Genomic DNA, 19044 nt, shown 5'->3' with positions numbered 1-19044 from the left:
TATTCTGATTATCATCTAGATGTATCCGTCGAGGAACCAGGCAAAGAGCAGTGGAGGATGACATGTGTATACGGGGAGGCGCAGACACACTTGAGGCATCAAACCTGGACAACTCTGAAAAACGTCAGTACTTTGAGCACCCTTCCTTGGCTCTGTTTGGGTGATTTCAACGAAGTTTTGCGTCCAGATGAACATCATGGTATTGGACAGCGGAGTAATGCTCAAATCCAAGCTTTTCGTGATGTTTTAGATGTTTGCATGCTGCTCGACTTAGGCTACAAAGGTAATTTTTGGACCTTCGAGAAGAAAGTAATGGGAGGAACTTACACACGATGTAGACTTGACCGAGCTCTAGTGAATTTTGATTGGCTGTCAACATTTCCCTTGGCATCGGTAACACACTTGACGGGAGTCACTTCGGATCACTCTCCATTGCTGCTGAATCCGGATGCCGGGACCAACGATCGAGTCAATTGTCCTTTTAGATATGAAACAATGTGGGAGAGACATGACAGTTTTCGAGATGTAATAAACCAGGGATGGGGTGCAAGCCCGCCATGCTCGACAGTGGATGAGCTGCGTCAGAAACTATAGAACCTTGCAAGCGACCTGGGAAGGTGGAGCCGTGACACGTTTGGAAGTGTGAGAAAAGAGATAAAATCTTTGAAGAAATCTTTGGATGAACTAAAGAACGATCCCTTGAGGACAGGCCCCTCACATGCAGAGCTTAAGATCAACGAGAGGTTGATCGAGATGTATCATAGAGAAGAAATTATGTGGCGTCAGAGGGCGAGAATTGAGTGGCTTTCAGCGGGAGACAAAAACACAATTTTTTTTCATCTGCGAGCCAGTCTCAGGAGGAAGAAAAATATGATCAAGGTGCTTCAGAATTCATTGGGAGTGGAGATATCCGATCCTGGAGAGCTAAAGGCGTTGGCTCACGATTTTTATCAGTCTTTGTATCTCTCCGAGGGGGTGCAAAACATGGACGCTGTATTAAATCACGTGCCACGCAAGGTGACAGCAGCAATGAACATGGAACTATGTGCTCCATACACTAAGTAGGAAGTCAAGACTGCTCTGTTCCAAATGTTCCCAACCAAAGCGCCGGGGCCTGACGGTTTTCCTGCCCACTTCTATCAGAGACATTGGGACGTTTGTGGTGATGAGGTAACAAACATAGTGCTGAGAATTGTAAGCGGTGAGGAGAGCCCAGAATCCATCAATGACACCGTGCTTGTATTAATCCCAAAGGTAACTACTCCTACGGTGCTTGCTCAATTTCGTCCTATAAGCCTGTGCAATGTTTTGTATAAAATAGCCTCAAAAGTGATAGCCAATAGATTGAAAGTGATATTACCTGACATAATATCGGAGGAGCAATCTGCTTTTGTCCCCGGAAGGCTCATCACTGATAACATCATTTGCGCATATGAATGTTTGCACTTCATGAAGAGGTCCAGATCAAAGTCCAACAACGTCTGTGCTTTAAAACTGGATATGATGAAGGCGTATGACAGATTAGAGTGGGACTATTTGCGAGGTATCATGACAAAATTGGGTTTTGATGGTCACTGGATAGATATTGTCATGCGCATGATTTCCTCAGTTTCATTTTCTGTGTGCTTCAATGGAGAAAGGCTAGAATCTTTCAAGCCTACACGAGGTATCCGACAAGGAGACCCGATATCCCCCTGTTTGTTCTTGATCGCAACAGAGGGCCTCTCGTGCCTCCTTAAATCAAGTTCTCAGTTGTCTTCGACAGGTATTCAGGTGGCTCCTACGGCTCCTACCGTTAACCATCTCCTGTTTGCAGATGATAGCTTGTTGCTATTCAAAACTAGTGGGGAAGGATCAGTTCAGGTGTCAAACCTACTTGATATTTACTGTAACGCTTCGGGGCAGAGGATTAACAATGATAAATCTTCGATTTTCTTCAGTAAGGGATGCCCGACACAGTTGAGAGAGACTATAAAGAACAATTTGCAGGCCCAGAATGAATTATTGAGTGAGCGCTACCTGGGTATGCCAACAGATGTTGGTCACTCGAAGAATGGTACGTTCAAATATCTCCGAGACAGTGTCTGGGAAAAGATTAAAGGTTGGATGGAGAAGTTATTATCTGCAGCTGGCAAGGAAATTTTGATTAAATTGGTTGCACAAGCGATCCCAGTCTACTCGATGGCATGTTTCCGTCTGCCAAGAGGTCTTTGTGATAGCATCACATCGATCATTCGTCAGTTCTGGTGGGGCTCAAAACAAGGGAAGAGGAAGCCGAGCTGGGTAGCATGGGATACCATGACTTTGCCGAAGCACTTAGGAGGATTGGGGTTTAGTGACTTGGAAATCTTCAATCTTGCATTGTTAGCAAGGCAGGCATGGCGTACACTCACAGACAGTACATCTCTCAGCGCTCAGATTCTCAAGGCAGTATATTTTCCGAATGGCTCTCTACTTCAGGCTGAGCTAGGAGCCCACCCATCACAGATATGGAGGGCGATACTGGACGGGCGTGACATATTATCACAAGGTTTGGTGCACAGAATAGGAGATGGTGCATCCACTAACATTTGGCAACACAACTAGATACCGCGAGACAATTACAAGCGCCCTATAACAGCTCTCGTCCAAAATCCACCGGACAGAGTATCACAACTCATTGATGTCACATTGGCTAGCTGGAATGAGGGCCTGGTCCGAACGGTTTTCACTACCTTCGACGCCGAGGCAATTCTCAAGATCCCTTTGTGCACGCGTCGTGTTGATGATTTTTGGGCGTGGCATCATGACCCTAGGGGGAGATTCAGTGTTCGGTCTGCCTATCACATGATTCTCAAGACTAAGCACGACAGGGAAGCATGGTTGCATGAGGAGGGAGGCACCTCATATGAGTTCAGTGAGACCAACAACTGGTCCATGATTTGGCATATCCAAGTACCCTCGAAACTCAGGATGTTTCTATGGCGATTGGCCCGACAATCTATGCCAACTGGGACCGTTTTGCATCACCTTCATATGTCAACTGAAAACTCTTGCTTACTCTGTGGAGCCGTGGACACATGGAAGCATGCACTGATTACATGTCCTATGTCTGCGAGTATATGGGCGTTGGCTCCGGAGGATTTGGTGCAACACATGATAGAACGAGGAGAGGAGAACCCGAAGGATTGGCTCTTTGATATACATGAAATATTAACAAAAGAGCATTTTGATCGTTTGGTGGTGTTTCTTTGGGCAATATGGGGAGTCAGGAGGAAGGCCATTCATGAGAGTATCTTCCAATCTCCTCACTCGGTCGACAGTTTCATATCTAGCTACTTGGGGGAGTTGCAGGTGATCAATGCCAAAATCCCGGTTGTCACGACGCAGAGACACGTGAACACAAGGGAGTGGTTGGCCTCGTCAGCGGGGAACGCCAAGATAAACGTTGATGCGGCTGTGTCCAGGCAAGGGTTCAGCTCAATTGGAGTGATTTGTAGAAATCATGAAGGCATGTTCATTGGCGCATCGACTTGTGGCTTCAGCAACATTGTAGACCCACCGACCCTCGAAGCTCTAGCCATTAGAGAAGCCTTGGCACTGGCAGATGATCTATATTTGAGGCGGGTTGAAGTTGCATCGGATTGCAAAGTGGTCGTGGAAGACTTATAGAAGGACAATCTTGCGAGCTACGGTGCAATTGTACATGAAATAATAGCTCACTCTTCAGTTTTTGAGTTTTGTAATTTTAAACATGAGTTTAGGAGCTCCAATTATGAAGCTCACAACTTAGCGAGGCATGCTTTATCTCTCGGTGGTGGCCGCCGTGTCTGGTTAGGCCATCCCGGGAACCTACCTTTCGTCCCTGTAAACATTGTGACGAATTAATAAAGCCTTGTGACGTTGCCTCAAAAAAAAGTACCCTAGTGAACTTCATTTTGCAATTCAGACTGTAGCTTCATATGTATCTCTGCATAGTGGAGCCACATCATCTCTATGAACTATGAAGATGTCTTGATTTCTCATCATGGTGTCGATGTGTTCGGTATAGAATCTACAATCCCTTGTATTTGCAGAAGTATTACATATTTGGTGTGATCCAGACCTCTCAAGGAACATGAATTCTTGAACTTTTAGGCATCCCTTCAAAGGGAAAAGCATGCTCGAAGACCCTTGTTTCCATGTCATATGACCTTACACCTCCCCATCCACGACAACGGGCAACTAAATCAAACGTCTCTGTCACCCAGGGAGCTGAGAAATAGATGCATTTCGGTCTCAAACCAGGGAATTTCTTAGAGGGTAAGCACGCCGAGTGATTCAGTCCAACAAATATCGCATGCTCCACCAAGTCGTCGAGCGATACCTGTTGGGGAACGTAGTAATTTCAAAATTTTCCTACGCACACGCAAGATCATGGTGATGCATGGCAACGAGAGGGGAGAGTGTTGTCCATGTACCCTCGTAGACCGAAAGCGGAAGCGTTAGCACAACGCGGTTGATGTAGTTGTACGTCTTCACGATCCGACCGATCAAGTACCGAATGCACGACACCTCCGAGTTCAGCACACATTCAGCCCGATGACATCCCTCGAACTCCGATCCAGCTGAGTGTTGAGGGAGAGTTTCGTCAGCACGACGACGTGGTGACGATTTTGATGTTCTACCAACGCAGGGCTTCGCCTAAGCACCGCTACAGTATTATCGAGGTGGACTATGGTGGAGGGGGGCACCGCACACGGCTAAGAGACGATCAACTTGATCAACTTGTGTGTCTAGAGGTGCCCCCCTGCCCCTGTATATAAAGGAGCAAGGAGGGAGGCGGCCGGCCTAGGAGGAGGTCCCACCGGGAGTAGGACTCCTCCTTTCCTTGTTGGAGTAGGAGTGAAGGAAAGAGGAGGAGAGGGAGAAGGAAAAGTGGGCTGCACCCCTTGTCCAATTCGGACCAGAGGGGGGGGGCGCAGGCCTCCTTCCTTTTGGCCTATCTCCTCTATTCCCGTATGGCCCAATAAGGCCCATATACTCCCCGGCAAATTCCCGTAACTCTCCGGTACTCCGAAAAATACCCGAATCACTCGGAACCTTTCCGAAGTCCGAATATAGTCGTCCAATATATCGATCTTTATGTCTCGACCATTTCGAGACTCCTCGTCATGTCCCCGATCTCATCCGGGACTCCGAACTCCTTCGGTATATCAAAACATATAAACTCATAATATAAATGTCATTGTAGCGTTAAGCGTGCGGACCCTATGGGTTCGAGAACTATGTAGACATGACCGAGACACGTCTCCGGTCAATAACCAATAGTGGAACCTGGATGCTCATATTGGCTCCTACATATTCTACGAAGATCTTTATCGTTTAGACCGCATAACTACATACATTGTTCCCTTTGTCATCGGTATGTTATTTGCCCGAGATTCGATCGTCGGTATCTCAATACCTAGTTCAATCTCATTACCGGCAAGTATCTTTACTCATTCCGTAATACATCATCCCACAACTAACTCATTAGTTGCAATGCTTGCAAGGCTTATAGTGATGTGCATTACCGAGTGGGCCCAGAGATACCTCTCCGACAATCGGAGTGACAAATCCTAATCTCGAAATATGCCACCCAACAAGTACCTTCGGAGACACCTGTAGAGCACCTTTATAATCACCCAGTTACGTTGTGACGTTTGGTGGCACACAAAGTGTTCCTCCGGTAAACGGGAGTTGCATAATCTCATAGTCATAGGAACATGTATAAGTCATGAAGAAAGCAATAGCAACAAACTAAACGATCAAGTGCTAAGCTAATGGAATGGGTCAAGTCAATCACATCATTCTCCTAATGATGTGATCCCGTTAATCAAATGACAACTCATGTCTATGGTTAGGAAACATAACCATCTTTGATCAACGATCTAGCCAAGTAGAGGCATACTAGTGACACTCTGTTTGTCTATGTATTCACACATGTATTATGTTTTCGGTTAATACAATTCTAGCATGAATAATAAACATTTATCATGATATAAGGAAATAAATAATAACTTTATTATTGCCTCTAGGGCATATTTCCTTCAGTCTCCCACTTGCAGTAGAGTCAATAATCTAGTTCACATCGCCATGTGATTTAATACCAATAGTTCACATCATCATGAGATTAACACCCATAGTTCACATCGACATGTGACCAACACCCAAAGGGTTTCGCTATGTGATTAATACCCAAAGAGTACTAAGGTGTGATCATGTTTTGCTTGTGAGGGAAGTTTAGTCAACGGGTCTGCCACATTCAGACCCGTATGTATTTTGCAAATTTCTATGTCAACAATGCTCTGCACGGAGCTACTCTAGCTAATTGCTCCCACTTTCAATATGTATCCAGACTGAGACTTTGAGTCATCTGGATCAGTGTCAAAACTTGCATCGACGTAACCCTTTACGACGAACCTTTTGTCACCTCCATAATCGAGAAACATATCCTTATTCCACTAAGGATAATTTTGACCAATGTCCAGTGATCTACTTCCTAGATCACTATTGTACTCCCTTGCCAAACTCAGGGCAGGGTATACAATAGGTCTGGTACACAGCATGGCATACTTTATAGAACCTATGGCCAAGGCATAGGGAATGACTTTCATTCTCTTTCTATCTTCTGCCGTGTTCGGGCTTTGAGTCTTACTCAACTTCACACCTTGTAACACAGGCAAGAACTCTTTCTTTGACTGTTCCATTTTGAACTACTTCAAAATCTTGTCAAGGTATGTACTCATTGAAAAACTTTATCAAGCGTCTTGATCTATCTCTATAGATCTTGATGCTTAATATGTAAGCAGCTTCACCGAGGTCTTTCTTTGAAAAACTCCTTTCAAACACTCCTTTATGCTTTGCAGAATAGTTCTACATTATCTCCGATCAACAATATGTCATTCACATATACTTATCAGAAATGCTGTAGTGCTCCCACTCACTTTCTTGTAAATACAGGCTTCACCGCAAGTCTGTATAAAACTATATGCTTTGATCAACTTGTCAAAGCGTATATTCCAACTCCGAGATGCTTGCACCAGTCCATAGATGGATTGCTGGAGCTTGCATATTTTGTTAGTACCTTTAGGATTGACAAAAACCTTCTGGTTGCATCATATACAACTCTTCTGTAATAAATTCATTAAGGAATGCAGTTTTGTTTATCCATTTGCCAGATTTCATAAAATGCGGCAATTGCTAACATGATTCGGACAGACTTAAGCATAGATACGAGTGAGAAACTCTCATCGTAGTCAATACCTTGAACTTGTCAAAAACCTTTTGCGACAATTCTAGCTTTGTAGATAGTAACAATGCTATCAGCGTCCGTCTTCCTCTTGAAGATCCATTTAATCTCAATGGCTCGCCGATCTTTGGGCAAGTCAATCAAAGTCCATACTTTGTTTTCTTATACATGGATCTCATCTCAGATTTCATGGCCTTAAGCCATTTCGCGGAATCTGGGCTCATCATCGCTTCCTCATAGTTCATAGGTTCGTCATGGTCAAGTAACATGAACTCTAGAGTAGGATTACCGTACCACTCTGGTGCGGATCTCACCCTGGTTTACCTACGAGGTTCGGTAGTAACTTGATCTGAAGTTACATGATCATCATCATTAGCTTCCTCACTAATTGGTGTAGTAGTCACAGGAACAGATTTCTGTGATGAACTACTTTCCAATAAGGGAGCAGGTACAGTTACCTCATCAAGTTCTACTTTCCTCCCACTCACTTCTTTCGAGAGAAACTCCTTCTCTAGAAAGGATCCATTCTCAGCAATGAATATCTTGCCTTCGGATCTGTGATAGAAGGTGTACCCAACATTTTCTTTTGGGTATCCTATGAAGACGCACTTCTCCGTTTTGGTTTGAGCTTATCAGGTTGAAACTTTTTCACATAAGCATTGCAACCTCAAACTTTAAGAAACGACAGCTTAGGTTTCTTGCCAAACTATAGTTCATACGGTGTCGTCTCAATGGATTTAGATGGTGCCCTATTTAACATGAATGTAGCTGTCTCTAATGCATAACCCCAAAACGATAGTGGTAAATTGGTAAGAGACATCATAGATCGCACCATATCTAATAGAGTACGGTTACGATGTTCGGACACACCATTACACTGTGGTGTTCCAGGTGGCGTGAGTAGTGAAACTATTTCACATTGTTTTAACTGAAGGCCAAACTTGTAACTCAAATATTTTACTTCTGCGATCATATCGTAGAAACTTTTATTTTTGTTACGATGATTCTCCACTTCATTCTGAAATTCTTTGAACTTTTCAACTGTTTCAGACTTGTGTTTCATTACGTAGATATACCCATACCTTCTCAAATCATCTGTGAAGGTCAGAAAATAACGATACTTGCCGTGAGCCTTAACACTCATCGGACCGCATACATCAGTATGTATTATTTCCAATAAGTCAGTTGCTCGCTCCATTGTTTTGGAGAACGGAGTCTTAGTCATCTTGCCCATGAGGCATGGTTCACAAGCATCAAGTGATTCATAATCAAGTGATTCCAAAAGTCTATCAGCATGGAGTTTCTTCATGCGCTTTACACCAATATGACCTAAACGGCAGTGCCACAAATAAGTTGCACTATCATTATTAATTTTGCATCTTTTGGTTTCAATATTACGAATATGTGTATCACTACGATCGAGATCCAACGAACCATTTTTATTGGGTGTGTAACCATATAAGGTTTTATTCATGTAAACAGAACAATAATTTATTCTCTTACTTAAATGAATAACCATATTGCAATAAACATGATCAAATCATATTCATGCTCAACGCAAACACCAAATAACACTTATTTAGGTTCAACACTAATGCCAAAAGTATAGGGAGTGTGCGATGATGATCATATCAATCTTGGAACCACTTCCAACACACATCGTCACTTCACCCTTAACTAGTCTATGTTCATTCTGCAACTCCCATTTCGAGTTACTACTCTTAGCAACTGAACCAGTATCAAATACCGAGGGGTTGCTACGAACGCTAGTAAAATACACATCAATAATCTGTATATCAAATATACCTTTGTTCACTTTGCCATCCTTCTTATCTGCCAAATACTTGGGGCAGTTCCGCCTCCAGTGACCAGTCCCTTTACAGTAGAAGCACTTAGTCTCAGGCTTAGGACCAGACTTGGACTTCTTCACTTGAGCAACAACTTGCTTGCCGTTCTTCTTGAAGTTCCCCTTCTTCCCTTTGCCCTTTTCTTGAAACTAGTGGTCTTGTCTACCATCAACACTTGATATTTTTCTTGATTTCTACCTTCGTTGATTTCAGCATTACGAAGAGTTTGGGAATCGTTTCCGTTATCCCTTTCATATCATAGTTCATCACGAATTTCTACTAACTTGGTGATGGCGACTAGAGAATTCTGTCAATCACTATCTTATCTGGAAGATTAATTCCCACTTGATTCAAGCGATTGTAGTACCCAGACAATCTGAGTACATGCTCACTGCTTGAGCTATTCTCCTCCATCTTTTTAGCTATAGAACTTGTTGGAGACTTCATATCTCTCAACTCGGGTATTTGCTTGAAATATTAACTTCAACTCCTGGAACATCTCATATGGTCCACGACATTCAAAACGTCTTTGAAGTCCCGATTCTAAGCCGTTAAGCATGGTGCACTAAACTATCAAGTAGTCATCATATTGAGCTAGCCAAACGTTTATAACGTCTGCATCTACTCCTGCAATAGGTCTGTCACCTAGCGGTGCATTAAGGACATAATTCTTCTGTGCAGCAATGAGGATAATCCTCAGATCACGGATCCAATCCGCATCATTGCTACTAACATCTTTCAACTTAATTTTCTCTAGGAACATATCAAAAATAAAACAGGGGAGCTAAACGCGAGCTATTGATCTACAACATAGATATGCTAATACTACCAGGACCAAGTTCATGATAAATTAAAGTTCAATTAATCATATTACTTAAGAACTCCCTCTTAGACAGACATCCCTCTAATCTTCTAAGTGATCACGTGATCCATATCAACTAAACCATGTCCGATCATCACGTGAGATGGATTAGTTTCAATGGTGAACATCACTATGTTGATCATATCTACTATATGATTCACGCTCGACCTTTCGGTCTCTGTGTTCCGAGGCCATATCTGTTATATGCTAGTCTCGTCAAGTTTAACCTAAGTATTCCGCGTGTGCAACTATTTTGTACCCGTTGTATTTGAACGTAGAGCCTATCACACCCGATCATCACGTGGTGTCTCAGCACGAAGAACTTTCGCAACGGTGAATACTCAGGGAGAACACTTGTACCTTGATAATTAGTGAGAGATCATCTTATAAAGCTACCGTCGAACTAAGCAAAATAAGATGTATAAAAGATAAACATCACATGTAAAACATGTGACATGATATGGCCATCATCATCTTGTGCCTTTGATCTCCATCTCCAAAGCATCGTCATGATCTCCACCGTCACCGGCATGACACCATGATCTCCATCATCTTGATCTATATCAATGTGTCGTCACATGGTTGTCTCACCAACAATTGCTCTTGCAACTATCGCTATCGCATAGCGATAAAGTAAAGCAATTATTTGGCGCTTGCATCTTATGAAATAGAGAGATAACCATAAGGCTTTTGCCAGTTGCCGATAACTTCAACAAAACATGATCATCTCATACAACAACTTATATCTCATCACGTCTTGACCATATCACATCACAACATGCCCTGCAAAAACAAGTTAGACGTCCTCTACTTTGTTGTTGCAAGTTTTACGTGGCTGCTACGGGTTGAGCAAGAACCGTTCTTACCTACGCATCAAAACCACAACGATAGTTTGTCAAGTTGGTGCTGTTTTAACCTTCGCAAGGACCGGGCGTAGCCACACTCGGTTCAACTAAAGTTGGAGAAACTGACACCCGCCAGCCACCTGTGTGCAAAGCACGTCGGTAGAACCAGTCTCGCGTAAGCGTACGTGTAATGTCGGTCCGGGCTGCTTCATCCAACAATACCGTCGAACCAAAGTGTGACATGCTGGTAAGCAGTATGACTTATATCGCCCACAACTCACTTGTGTTCTACTCGTGCATATTACATCAACGCATAAAACCTGGCTCGGATGCCACTGTTGGGGAACGTAGTAATTTCAAAATTTTCCTACGCACACGCAAGATCATGGTGATGCATGGCAACGAGAGGGGAGAGTGTTGTCCACGTACCCTCGTAGACTGAAAGCGGAAGCGTTAGCACAACGCGGTTGATGTAGTCGTATGTCTTCACGATCCGACCGATCAAGTACCGAACGCACGGCACCTCCGAGTTCAGCACACGTTCAGCCCAATGACGTCCCTCGAACTCCGATCCATCCGAGTGTTGAGGGAGAGTTTCATCAGCATGATGGCGTGGTGACGATTTTGATGTTCTACCGACGCAGGGCTTCGCCTAAGCACCGCTACAGTATTATCGAGGTGGACTATGGTGGAGGGGGGCACCGCACACGGCTAAGAGACGATCAACTTGATCAACTTGTGTGTCTAGAGGTGCCCCCCTGCCCCTGTATATAAAGGAGCAAGGAGGGAGGCGGCCGGCCTAGGAGGAGGGCGCGCCAAGGGGGGAGTCCGAATCACTCGGAACCTTTTCGATGTCCGAATATAGTCGTCCAATATATCGATCTTTACGTCTCGACCATTTTGAGACTCCTCGTCATGTCCCCGATCTCATCCGGGACTCCGAACTCCTTCGGTACATCAAAACATATAAACTCATAATATAAATGTCATTGTAGCGTTAAGCGTGCGGACCCTATGGGTTCGAGAACTATGTAGACATGACCGAGACACGTCTCCGGTCAATAACCAATAGTGGAACCTGGATGCTCATATTGGCTCCTACATATTCTACGAAGATCTTTATCGTTTAGACCGCATAACTACATACCTTGTTCCCTTTGTCATCGGTATGTTATTTGCCCGAGATTCGATCGTCGGTATCTCAATACCTAGTTCAATCTCATTACCGGCAAGTATCTTTACTCATTCCGTAATACATCATCCCACAACTAACTCATTAGTTGCAATGCTTGCAAGGCTTATAGTGATGTGCATTACCGAGTGGGCCCAGAGATACCTCTCCGACAATCGGAGTGACAAATCCTAATCTCGAAATATGCCACCCAACAAGTACCTTCGGAGACACCTGTAGAGCACCTTTATAATCACCCAGTTACGTTGTGACGTTTGGTGGCACACAAAGTGTTCCTCCGGTAAACGGGAGTTGCATAATCTCATAGTCATAGGAACATGTATAAGTCATGAAGAAAGCAATAGCAACAAACTAAACGATCAAGTGCTAAGCTAATGGAATGGGTCAAGTCAATCACATCATTCTCCTAATGATGTGATCCCGTTAATCAAATGACAACTCATGTCTATGGTTAGGAAACATAACCATCTTTGATCAACGATCTAGCCAAGTAGAGGCATACTAGTGACACTCTATTTGTCTATGTATTCACACATGTATTATGTTTTCGGTTAATACAATTCTAGCATGAATAATAAACATTTATCATGATATAAGGAAATAAATAATAACTTTATTATTGCCTCTAGGGCATATTTCCTTCAATACCTTCTTGCATCCTTCGGGATGAACCTTTCCAACTAGAAACCTAACACGATCCACACGGTTTGCGGAAATGGCCCGGACTTGCAAGAGATCGCCCCATGGTGTGGTGTGGAAACCAAGTGCCTGGTAAGAACACTTGAATAGGTCCTATGTGCAATGATCGCCTCCTTTGTCGGTCCATTGGATCCATCAAGATGATATTTTTCTACTATTCCACGGTATGTCATAGTGTAAAACCTCCCATTGTGGTATGCATAGTCCGCATACCGATCTAGTTCCCTTCTAGCTATAGTTGAGACCACTTGCCACCTGCCCCCTCCTGCCCTAGCGAAAGAGAGACAATTTCTATCATAATGAATGATCATGACAATGTAGTCACCACCTTTGGATGGAGCACAGGACAGCACTGCCTTTTGGTAGAACCATGTTGCCAGATATTTCGCATCGTCATATAATTTATCGTCAAAAAGGCGATAACCTTCTATGTTTCCTTGACTATCATACACTGCCTCCATGAATGAGAAATCGGTGATCGGCGGTAACGGGACCATGTCCGAGGTGATGGGGTTGAAGATAAGTAGATTGGAAAGGTTGGTTCACCAGAACCAGCAATCCATGAGAAGCTCCGTCACATGCAACGAAACAATCCTCAGGAAAATCGACATCGTAAGACTTGTTGACGTCCAGGAGATGGCGGAACTTGCAGGTCGCGGCCGAGCTGCAGTTTTTCTTGTTGGTTTGGCTCTCCTCCTCCACGAGATGGGTCCAAGACATGAGCCACGGTCTGCAAGAAGATGGGACGCCGGTGGTCACCGCGGCCCGGCGCCATGATGCGCAGACTGACGCGAAAGCGAGGGATTCCAGGAGCTGGAGGCGTTGGAGGATTCCGAGGAGGAGATCCGTCGGGAGGTCCGACCAACTCGACCTTGCGTAAGAGCCGTCCATTGTTGTAAACAAAATATTCTTTTTTTAAGACAAACAAACGATCCGATACCATCAGTGACACCAACTCGTGGGCTCCGATACCATCATTGACATCAACTCGTGGGCTCAGACAATGAACCTGTCAATAATGCTAAACATACAAAGAGTTACATGCAATTACACGCTGATTAGGATTTTTTCCATCTACTAACCAATCACAAACTTGCCCCCCTAATTTTCAGGGGGGTGGGCCATCTCCTCACCTATTGACCAATCAAATTAACCCTCTTTGTAAAACCTTGTAACTCGTTTTTACGTGTAGCATTACTCATGAACCTGTTGTGACGAGGGCACGAACTCGTGGGCTCTGCGTTCAGCGAAGCCGGGTTGCGAGATGACCAGCCGCCGCCACCGCTCGCTGACCCCGGCAGCGCTCGACGATGACGACCTGCTCTTGGAGATCCTCCTATGCCTCCCGCCGCAGCTCTCCTCCCTGCCCCGTGCCTCGCTCGTCTGCAAGCGCTGGCGCAGCCTCGCCTCCGACCCCGGCTTCCTCCCCCGCTTCCGGATCCACCACCGCCGCAGCCCTCCCCTCCTCGGTTGCTTCGTGGAGGGAGTCCACGGCGTCTCCTTCCTACCTACTCTGGAGGCCCCCAATCGTGTCCCTCCCAGGCGCCTCTCTTTCCAGCCCGCCAACGAAGACTGCTTCAGGCTACTCAACTGCCGCCATGGCCTCGTTCTCATCTACAACCGGACACGGCGCCAACTCCTTGTGTGGGACCCCATCACCAGCGACCAGTACCACGTAGCGATCCCCTTGGTGTTCCATAACTTCCTTTTGAAGACGACGGAGGTCAGCAGGGCAGTGCTTCATGCTAGGAAAGACGTCCAACACTTCAAGGTTGTTTGTGTGGCAACATGCTACGACGACGTACAAGAAGCTCTAGCCTACGTTTACTCCTCAGAGACCAGCTCATGGGGCTAGCTCATCTCAACACCGATTCCACGGTTGACCATTTTTGACACCAGAATTTCTTGGGATCAGCCTGCTGTGCTGGTTGGGGATGCCCTTTACTGGTTGCTTATTGGGGGTTCATGCTGAAATTTGAGATGGGCTCTAGGCCCATATAGCAATTTCTGAAAAATCTTTAAGGGCCCATGTGGGTTATATGGCACTAGGTGTAGTGGGAAGTTTAGTCCCATCCCGCTAGTGGAAGAAGAGTTGGAGTGGTTTATAAGGGTTTCTCTTCTACATGCTATTGGAGCTTGAGAAGAGAAGAGGCCCTCGCGCACTCCTCCTCCGCCGCCCGCCTCGCAACGCCACGCCTCGTCACGACGCGCCGCTCCGCGGGATTGAGCCGAGCCGAGCTCACACCTACGCGCTTATTTTTGCCAGTCACTGAGACGTCGGATTGTGAGCTGTCACGGACTCGGACGTGGGTCGAGCCCACGTCTCTCCATGCGGCTGCGTCTATATAAGTGTGCGGTGTCTCCTAACCCTAGCCGCCACAAACAGATCACATCTGCTCCACGCGCACGCCCACCGTCGTTCCCTTGTTGCCGCTGCCGCCGGTGACTCCATCCCGTCCGCCGCGTAGACGGGAGAGCAGGTCTCCGAAACCACGCCCTTCTGGTCCCTGTACGGGGTGAGGGGCGAATAGGTTTTTGGGCAGCGATTACGCGACTGCTCGCTTCCGATCGTCTCCTTCCTCTACGTCCGCGTCGCCTTCATCATCACCATGTCCACCGACGCCGAACGTACCGCCACCGAGAAAGCTGAAGGCGACAAGAAGGCCGCCGAGGACGCCGCTGCCGCCACCAAAGCCACGACCTATGCATGGCCTACTGGAGGGTATAACTCGTTTATCCCGCTCCTACTGTTTTCTGTTTTAGCCATGCTAGCGTTATACGTAGATCTTTCTGCAATTAGCGTAGTATGTGCTAGCTTGACTGAATATCAGTATGTGTTTATTTGTGTCAATGACGTGCTAGTGATTTACTCGTGGATTAATTTAATCGAGAAATTGCCTATTTACTCAACAATCCAAAAACCTATTATGTGTAGGAATTTTTTGGCAAGTGGCTTTGCCGCTGCACTGAAACCGGATAAGTTTACCGGTACATACTTTAAGCATTGGCAGACTAAGACCACATTATGGCTCACAGCTATGAACGTGTTCTGGGTCACCGGTGTCTCCACGGGAACGATTGCTCCTGAATAGGAGAAGGCGTTCAAGGAGGCTATCGTTGTGTTTCTTGGAGCAGTTCTTAGCGTGATCGGAGATAAACTGGTCGATGCATATTTACATGTGCATGTCGCCAAGGACTTGTGGGAGGCGCTCGAATCTAAATTCGGGGCCGCCGATGTAGGGAGCGAGATGTATATTATAGAGCAGTTCCACGATTACAAGATGGTTGAAAACCGTCCTGTATTGGAGCAGGCTCATGAGATAATATGCATCGTTAAGGAGCTTGAACTTCTTAAGTGCGAGTTACCGGGCAAGTTTGTCGTGGGCTGCATAATCGCTAAGCTCCCTAATTCCTGGAGGAACTTTGCCACCACTCTGAAACATCAGAGGCGTGAATTCTCTGTGGAGGATGTCATTGGCCATCTGAGTGTTGAGAAGAATTCGAGGGCAAAATACTCGCATGGAAAAGGGACCGAAGGGACTTCTGTCGCCAACATGGTGAACCAGAGGAACCATAACTCCCACAAGCCCAAGGGAAAGAACGGTGTCCAACAGAATACAGACTTCAAGAAGAAGGGTAAGAAGACCTTCAAGAAAACAAGAAGGATGAGGGCTGCTTTACTTGTGGTTCGGTTGAACATTGGGCCAACAAGTGCCCAAACAAGTACAAGAAGCCAAGACAGGACTCCAAGTCTGTCAACATGATTGTGGGCAACAATGAGAATGGTGCATCTGGGTACGGTAATTTATTTACTATTTTTTCAGTGTTTCAACCCAACGATTGGTGGGTGGACACAGGTGCAGGTGTTCATGTGTGCGCTGACATTTCATTGTTCACTTCTTACCAGGCCACAGGTCACAGGTCTGTATTGATGGGGAATGGCGCGAGTGCTTCTGTTCATGGTGTTGGCACGGTCGATCTGAAGTTTAATTCGGGAAGGATCGTGCAGCTGAAGAACGTGCAGCATGTCCCCGCCATCAAGAAGAACCTCGTTAGTGGCTCCCTTCTATGTAGAGAAGGGTTTAAGTTGGTTTTCGAGTCTAATAAATTAGTTGTTACGAAATATGGACTCTTTGTTGGAAAAGGTTATGAGAGCGGAGGGATGTTCCGCCTTTCCCTCGCAGATTTTTGTAATAAAGTCGTGAACCATATTCATTCAAATGTTAATAAATCTGAAGTTTGGCATTCACATCTTTGTCACATTAGTTTCGGTGTTATGACGCGGCTAGCCAAGTTGGATTTAATCCCGAGTTTCACCTTATCCAAAGGTTCTAAGTGCCTTTCATGTGTGCAAGCTAAGCAACCTCGCAAGCCTCACAAGGCCGCGGAGGAGAGACACTTGGCACCATTAGAACTCATACATTCTCATCTTTGTGAGATGAATGGTGTGTTGACTAAAGGTGGAAAGAAATACTTCATGACATTGATAGATGACTCCACTAGATATTGCTATGTGTATCTGTTAAACACTAAAGATAAGGCTCTACACTACTTTAAAATCTATAAGGCAGAAGTTGAGAAACAACTTGAAAAGAAAATTAAACGAGTCCGGTCAGATCGTGGTGGAGAGTACTTCTCGAGTGAGTTTGATTCTTTCTGTGCGGAACATGGCATTATTCATGAGAGGACGCCTCCCTATTCACCCCAGTTAAACGGGGTTATCGAGCGGAAAAACCGTACTCTAACTGATTTGGTTAACGCCATGTTAGATACATCGGGTTTATCCAAGGCATGGTGGGGGGAGGCTATATTGACGGTATGTCATGTCCTGAATAAAGTTCCAACAAAGGATAATGAGATCACTCCCTATGAGAAATGGGCAAAGAGAAGGAAAACACTCTCGTACTTGCGTACTTGGGGCTGTTTGGCGAAAGTCAATGTGCCGATCCCCAAAAAGCGTAAGCTTGGACCAAAGACTGTGGACTGCGTTAATTTGGGTTACGCTAAGAACAACGTTGGCTATAGGTTTCTAGTAGTGAAATCTGAGGTACCTGACCAGAAGGTCGGTACAATTATGGAGTCTAAGGATGCTACATTCTTCGAGGATATTTTTCCTATGAGAGATATGCAAAGCACTTCTAGACAGGAATCTGAGGAGACTCCTGAACCTGCCATTCCTATGGAATATTATGAACACACACATTATGGAAATCCTCAGGAGGATGACGAGGAAACCCTTGGTAGGGGCAAGAGACAAAGGACTGCAAAGACCTTTGGTGATGATTTCTTCGTGTACCTCGTGGATGATACTCCCACTTCTATTTCAGAAGCGTATGCCTCTCCAGAAACTGACTACTGGAAGGATGCGGTCCGTAGCGAGATGGATTCCATCATGGCTAACGGTACATGGGAGATCACTGATCGTCCCTATGGTTGTAAACCACTGGGGTGTAAGTGGGTGTTCAAAAAGAAGCTTAGGCCCGATGGTACTATTGAAAAGTACAAGGCTAGGCTTGTGGCCAAGGGCTATGACCAGCAAGAAGAGGAAGATTTCTTCGATACTTATTCACCTGTGGCTAGACTGACCACCATTCGAGTATTACTCTCGTTGGCGGCCTCACACGGTCTTCTCGTCCATCAGATGGATGTTAAGAAGGCTTTTCTAAATGGAGAGCTAAAGGAGGAAATCTACATGCAACAGCCTGATGGCTTTGTGATAGATGGTCAGGAAAGAAAGGTGTGTAGGTTGATAAAATCTTTATATGGCCTGAAACAAGCACCTAAGCAATGGCATGATAAGTTTAATACAACTCTGACATCTGTTGGTTTCGTTGTTAATGAGGCTGACAAATCTGTATACTATCGCCATGGTGGGGGCGAAGGAGTTATACTGTGCTTGTATGTTGATGACATACTGATATTCGGAACAAACCTCAAAGTCATTGAGGAGGTCAAATCGTTTCTATCTTAGAACTTTGAGATGAAAGACCTTGGTGTGGCTGATGTTATCTTGAACATCAAGCTACTGAGAGATAATGAGGGTGGAATTACACTTCTGCAATCCCACTATGTTGAGAAGGTGTTGAGTCGTTCTGGATATTTGGACTGCACGCCATCTCAAACACCATATGATCCTAGCGTATTGATTCGAAAGTCCAAAGGCATGGCTAAAGATCAATTGAGATACTCTCAAATCATTGGTTCACTGATGTACCTAGCGAGCGCAACGAGGCCTGACATCGCGTTTGCTGTGAGCAAACTGAGCCGGTTTGTTTCCAAACCGGGTGATGTACATTGACATGCTGTTGAAAGAGTTATGCGCTATCTGAAAGGTACTATGAACTATG

The 19044-nt window shown here is 45.2% G+C and overlaps 1 pseudogene; it reads right to left on the bottom strand.

Annotated features, from left to right (window-relative positions):
• Window positions 1–12678: 12678 nt before the first annotated feature.
• LOC147963785 (F-box protein At1g10110-like) lies at window positions 12679–13588 on the bottom strand (annotated as a pseudogene).
• Window positions 13589–19044: the final 5456 nt, after the last annotated feature.

The sequence above is a fragment of the Triticum urartu genome, chromosome 6A (assembly GCF_056163025.1).
Source record: "Triticum urartu cultivar PI428250 chromosome 6A, HENAU_Tu73, whole genome shotgun sequence".
Lineage (NCBI taxonomy): Eukaryota > Viridiplantae > Streptophyta > Magnoliopsida > Poales > Poaceae > Triticum > Triticum urartu.
This window is presented reverse-complemented; position numbering and strand designations above follow the sequence as displayed.